The sequence below is a fragment of the Triticum urartu genome, chromosome 6, assembly GCF_003073215.2.
Source record: "Triticum urartu cultivar G1812 chromosome 6, Tu2.1, whole genome shotgun sequence".
NCBI lineage: Eukaryota > Viridiplantae > Streptophyta > Magnoliopsida > Poales > Poaceae > Triticum > Triticum urartu.
Window position 1 is genome coordinate 25,789,123 of NC_053027.1, and position 6,631 is coordinate 25,795,753.

The following is a 6,631-nucleotide window of genomic DNA, read 5'->3' on the forward strand; positions in this document are numbered from 1 at the left end:
GAGCAGCAAGTACACCTAATTTTTTTGGTATTTCGTGTTCCATATCCATAACTATAGATAAAGAACCACTATGAACAGCAAATAAAAATTTACTTAGTGATAAAGCAAACAAGCACACACGAGAATATTCACCCCACGCTATTGCTCCCCGGCAACGGCGCCAGAAAAATGCTTGATAACCCACAAGTATAGGGGATCAATTGTAGCCTCTTTCGATAAGTGAGAGTGTCGAAACCAACAAGGAGCTAAAGGTAGAACAAATATTCCCTCAAGTTCTATCGACCACCGATACAACTCTATACACGCTTGACGTTTGCTTTACCTAGAAAAAGTATGAAACTAGAAGTATTTTGTAGGTGTTGGTGGATAGGTTTGTAAGGTAATAAAGAGCATGTAAATAAAAAGTAGGGGCTGTTTAGATAAAGACACAACTAAGTTAGTTTTAGTAAAGAGCTTGTTGTCACACAAGAAAGTTATTTGTCCCCAGGCAATCGATAACTAGACCGGTAATCATTATTGCAATTTTATTTGAGGGAGAGGCATAAACTAACATACTTTCTCTACTTGAATCATATGCAGTTATGATTGGAACTCTAGCAAGCATCCGCAACTACTAAAGATCATTAAGGTAAAACCCAACCATAGCATTAAAGTATCAAGTCCTCTTTATCCCATACGCAAACAACCTACTTACTCGGGACTGTGCTTCTGTTACTCACGCCACCCACCATAAGAAAATCATGAACATAATGCAAACCCTACAGTGGGGATCCCTCACGCTTGTGCGACACAGAGAGCACCATACGACAGCACCAATAATAAAACATGCAACTCAAACCAATCTTGATCATCAAATAACCCATAGGACAAAACGGATCTACTCAAACATCATAGGATAGCCATACATCATTGGCAAATAATATATAGCATTGAGCACCATGTTTAAGTAGAGATTATAGCGGGTAAGAGAGAGGTTACACCGCTGCATAGAGGGGGGAAGAGTTGGTGATGATGGCGGTGAAGTTGTTGGTGAAGATTGTGGTGATGATGATGGCCACGGCAGCGTTCCGGCGCCACCAGAAGAGAAGGGGAGAGGGGGCCCCTTCGTCTTCTTCTTCCTTGACCTCCTCCCTAGATGGGAGAAGGGTTTCCCCTCTAGTCCTTGGCATCCATGGCGTGGGAGGGGCGAGAGCCCCTCCGAGATTGGATCTGTCTCTCTATCTCTCTCTGTTTCTGCGTTCTAGATTCTACCCTTTCACCGTTTCTTATATTCCCGGAGATCCTTAACTCCGATTGGGCTGAAATTTTAACACGGTCTCTATCCGGATATTAGCTTTCTTGCGGCGAAAGAAGGGCATCAACCTCCTTATGGGGTGGCCACGAGGGTCAGGGGCGCGCCCAGGGGGTGGGGCGCGCCACCTGCCTCGTGCCTCCCTCGGGCACCGTCTCGCGTGGATTTTTCTTCCCAAAAATCATATATATTCCAAAAAATTATCTGTCAATTTTTATCCCGTTTGGACTCGTTTTGATATGGATATTCTGCGAAACAAAAAACATGCAACAAACAGGAACTGGCACTGGATCAATATGTTAGTCCCAAAAATAGTATAAAAAGTTGCCAAAAAATATATTGAAGTTGTAGAATATTGGCATGGAACAATCAAAAATTATAGATACGACGGAGACGTATCACTCCCTCCGACCCTGCCAACATTGTTGCAGTTGCACTCGCAAGCCTTAGCGTAGATGATCATTTACATGATTTGTGTAAAACAAAAGATCTGCAAACGAATAGAAGCTAGAACGTACCTTGGCATGCACACACATTGCAAGCATACTAAGCTGATAAGTGTTAATAACTTGTACAACATATACAACACTTAAGACAAGTAAAAGCAATTTGATGAATCATGGCCTATCAAAGCAAGCCACATTACTAGTCTAATCCATCTTAACAGGTCACACATGATTACAATCTTGTTTGTGTGCAAGTCAAGCTTGTCTAGTTACAGTAACAACTTGTGGAACATTACAAAATTGATGTTTGCTAATAACTTCTAGAACACTACAACACTTGACATGTATAAGGAATTTGATGAGTCATGGCCTACTAAAGCAAGTTATATTACTACTCTTATCTATCTTAACATGCCACACAAGATTACAAACTAAGTTCTGTATCAGCCATGCTTATCTAGTTTATGCGTAACAATTTGCAGAACATTACAAACCTAGTTTCGGAAAAATAGGCAATCTAGATTAGTGTTTGAGCTGTAAAGTGAATAAGATGAGTCATGCGTGTTATCACACCTCTTTGGTGGTGGAATGATAGTGAAACAACATGAAACTTTAGTGACTAGTCCAAGAATACACATGTAAGTAGTGCCACCAAACACAACATACCAAATTATGATTTTGGGAAGCATCCAAGCACTTTCCACACAAGAAAATGCCAATTGTGAAAGAGATCATGCCATGGGAGCTATAAAAATCCTTGTAGCATGATCATCATCCTTCCTCACCCATCATTCTCATAAGTAGAGCGCATCATTCAAGCCAAGCAAGCAGTGGTCAATACAAATCCACCATGAAGACCTTTCTCATCCTTGCCCTCCTTGCCATCGTGGCAACCACCGCCACAACTGCAGTTAGAGTTCCAGTGCCACAACCGCAGCCACAAAATCCATCTCAGCCACAGCCACAAGGGCAAGTTCCATTGGTACAACAACAACAATTTCCAGGGCAGCAACAACCATTTCCACCACAACAGCCATATCCGCAGCCGCAACCATTTCCATCACAACAACCATATCTGCAACTGCAACCATTTCCACAACCGCAACCATTTCCGCCACAACTACCATATCCGCAGCCACCACCATTTTCACCACAACAACCATATCCACAACCGCAACCACAGTATCCGCAACCACAACAACCAATTTCATAGCAACAAGCACAACAACAACAACAACAACAAATCCTTCAACAAATTTTGCAACAACAACTGATTCCATGTAGGGATGTTGTCTTGCAACAACACAACATAGCGCGTGCAAGATCACAAGTTTTGCAACAAAGCACTTACCAGCCATTGCAACAATTGTGTTGTCAACAGCTGTGGCAGATCCCCGAGCAGTCGCGGTGCCAAGCCATCCACAATGTTGTTCATGCTATTATTCTGCATCAACAACAGCGACAACAACAACCATCGTGTCAGGTCTCCTTCCAACAGCCTCAGCAACAATATCCATCAGGTCAGGGCTCCTTCCAGCCATCTCAGCAAAACCCACAGGCCCAGGGCTCTGTCCAACCCCAACAACTGCCCCAGTTCGAGGAAATAAGGAACCTAGCGCTACAGACACTACCTGGAATGGGCAATGTCTATATCCCTCCATATTGCTCGACCACCATTGCGCCATTTGGCATCTTTGGTACTAACTGAGAAGAGAAACAACATTTTCTTAGTCCCATGGTTTGGTCGTTGTAGCTGTGAAAAAATAAAGTGATATGTTGTCTTTTTCTACTACAAGTGCACTTGTTGGCAAGTTGCATGTGCACGTGTCCGGTTTCATTTTTTTATTGAAAATTATGTTGTACAGCTTTACATTGCCGCTTGAATTATTGTTTTCGTATGTTAATAATTCCTAAATATTGAAATTCAGCATGCACATAACACATGGCTTCCAAGCTTCGTCAGCGACCGCTTGGATTCGTCTGGTATATGCCCGCTGTCTGGTATTGGGCAGGAGAATGTGGATCCATGCGATGCCATGCGTTTCATCTGGACCCATGTCATGCACCGCAACCAATCGGGCCGACATCACTGTTGGGGAACGTAGCAAAATTTTAAAATTTTCTACGCATCACCAAGATCAATCTATGGAGTCATCTAGCAACGAGAGAGAGAGAGAGAGAGAGGAGTGCATCTACATACCCTTGTAGATCGCGAGCGAAAGCGTTCAAGAGAACGGGGTTGATGGAGTCGTACTCGTCGTGATCCAAATCACGGATGACCGAGCGCCGAACGGACGGCACCTCCGCGTTCAACACACGTACGGTTGGGGAAGACGTCTCCTCCTTCTTGATCCAGCAAGGGGGAAGGAGAGGTTGATGGAGATCCAGTAGCACGACGGCGTGGTTTGCTGCCCTCCAAGTCCATTGGGGCGTTGGCAAAGGTGGGGGAAAGAAATCCCATCATTTCCCTTCCCCACTGATTGTTATTCCCCCTTTTTAGGGATCTTGATCTTATCCCTTCCCGGATATGATCTTATTCCTTCTAAGGGGGGATCTTGGTGCACCTTGACCAGGGGTGTGGGGCCTTGCCCCCACTACCCACGTTCATGTGGGTCCCCCATGCAGGTGGGCCCCACTCCGGATCCTTCTAGAACCTTCCCGGTACAATACCGAAAAATCCCAAACATTTTCCGGTGGCCAAAATAGGACTTCCTATATATAAATCTTTAACTCCGGACCATTCCGGAACTCCTCCTGATGTCCAGGATCTCATCCGGGACTCCGAACAACTTTCGGGTTACCGCATACTAATATCTCTACAACCCTAGCGTCACCGAACCTTAAGTGTGTAGACCCTACAGGTTCGGGAGACATGCAAACATGACCGAGACGACTCTCCGGTCAATAACCAACAGCGGGATCTGGATACCCATGTTGGCTCCCACATGTTCCACGACGATCTCATCGGATGAACCATGATGTCGAGGATTCAATCAATCCTGTATTCAATTCCCTTTGTCCAGCGGTATTGTACTTGCCCGAGATTCGATCGTCGGTATCCGATACCTTGTTCAATCTTGTTACCGGCAAGTCTCTTTACTTGTTCCATAACACATCATCGCGTGATCAACTCCTTGGTCACATTGTGCACATTATGATGATGTCCTACCGAGTGGGCCCAGAGATACCTCTCCGTCACACGGAGTGACAAATCCCAGTCTCGATTCGTGCCAACCCAACAGACACTTTTGGAGATACCCGTAGTGCACCTTTATAGCCACCCAGTTACGTTGTGACGTTTGGCACACCCAAAGCATTCCTACGGTATCCGGGAGTTGCACAATCTCATGGTCTGAGGAAATGATACTTGACATTTAGAAAAGCTTTAGCATACGAACTACACGATCTTTGTGCTAGGCTTAGGATTGGGTCTTGTCCATCACATCATTCTCCTAATGATGTGATCCCGTTATCAACGACATCCAATGTCCATGGTCAGGAAACCATAACCATCTATTGATCAACGAGCTAGTTAACTAGAGGCTTACTAGGGACATGGTGTTGTCTATGTATCCACACATGTATCTGAGTTTCCTATCAATACAATTCTAGCATGGATAATAAACGATTATCATGAACAAGGAAATATAATAATAACCAATTTATTATTGTCTCTAGGGCATATTTCCAACAGTCTCCCACTTGCACTAGAGTCAATAATCTAGTTCACATCGCCATGTGATTAACACTCACAGGTCACATCGCCATCTGACCAACATCCAAAGAGTTTACTAGAGTCAATAATCTAGTTCACATCACTATGTGATTAACACTCAATGAGTTCTGGGTTTGATCATGTTATGCTTGTGAGAGAGGTTTTAGTCAACGGGTCTGCAACATTCAGATCCGTATGTACTTCGCAAATCTCTACGCTATATTTGGAGCCATTTCAAATAACTCTTCTACTTGGAGCTATTCTAAATTGTTGCTCCATTATACGTATCCGGTATCTCTACTCAGAGCTATCCGGATAGGTGTTAAGCTTGCATCGATGTAACTCTTTACGTCGTACTCTTTATCACCTCCATAACTGAGAAACATATCCTTATTCCTCTAAGGATAATTTTGACCGCTATCTAGTGATCTACTCCTAGATCACCTTTGTACCCTCTTGCCAGACATGTGGCAAGGCACACATCAGGTGCGGTACTCAGCATGGCATACTGTATAGAGCCTATGACAAAAGCATAGGGGACGACCTTCGTCCTTCCTCTTTCTCCTGCCGTGGTCGAGCTTTAACTTCATAACTTCATACCTTACAACTCAGGCAAGAACTCCTTCTTTGACTGGTCCATCTTGAACACCTTCAAGATCATGTCAAGGTATGTGCTCATTTGAAAGTACCATTAAGCGTTTTGATCTATCCTTATAGATCTTGATGCTCAATGTTCAAGTAGCTTAATCCAGGTTTTCCATTGAAAAACACTTTTCAAATAACCGTATATGCTTTCCAGAAATTCTACATCATTTCTGATCAACAATATGTCAACAACATATACTCATCAGAAATTCTATAGTGCTCCCACTCACTTCTTTGGAAATACAAGTTTCTCATAAACTTTCTATAAACCCAAAAGCTTTGATCATCTCATCAAAGCGTACATTCCAACTCCGAGATGCTTACTCCAGTCCTTAGAAGGATTGCTGGAGCTTTGCATACTTGTTAGCATTTTTCAGGACTGACAAAACCTTCTGGTTGTATCACATACAACCTTTCCTCAAGAAAATCGTCAAGGAAACAATATTTTGACATCGTATCTGCAAGATTTCATAAACAATGCAGTAACTGCTAACATAATTCCAACAGACTCTTAGCATCGCTACGAGTGAGAAA

The 6,631-nt window shown here is 43.4% G+C and overlaps 1 pseudogene; it reads left to right on the forward strand.

Moving 5' to 3' along the window:
- Positions 1-2,528: 2,528 nt before the first annotated feature.
- On the forward strand, positions 2,529-3,652 carry LOC125515938 (annotated as a pseudogene).
- Positions 3,653-6,631: the final 2,979 nt, after the last annotated feature.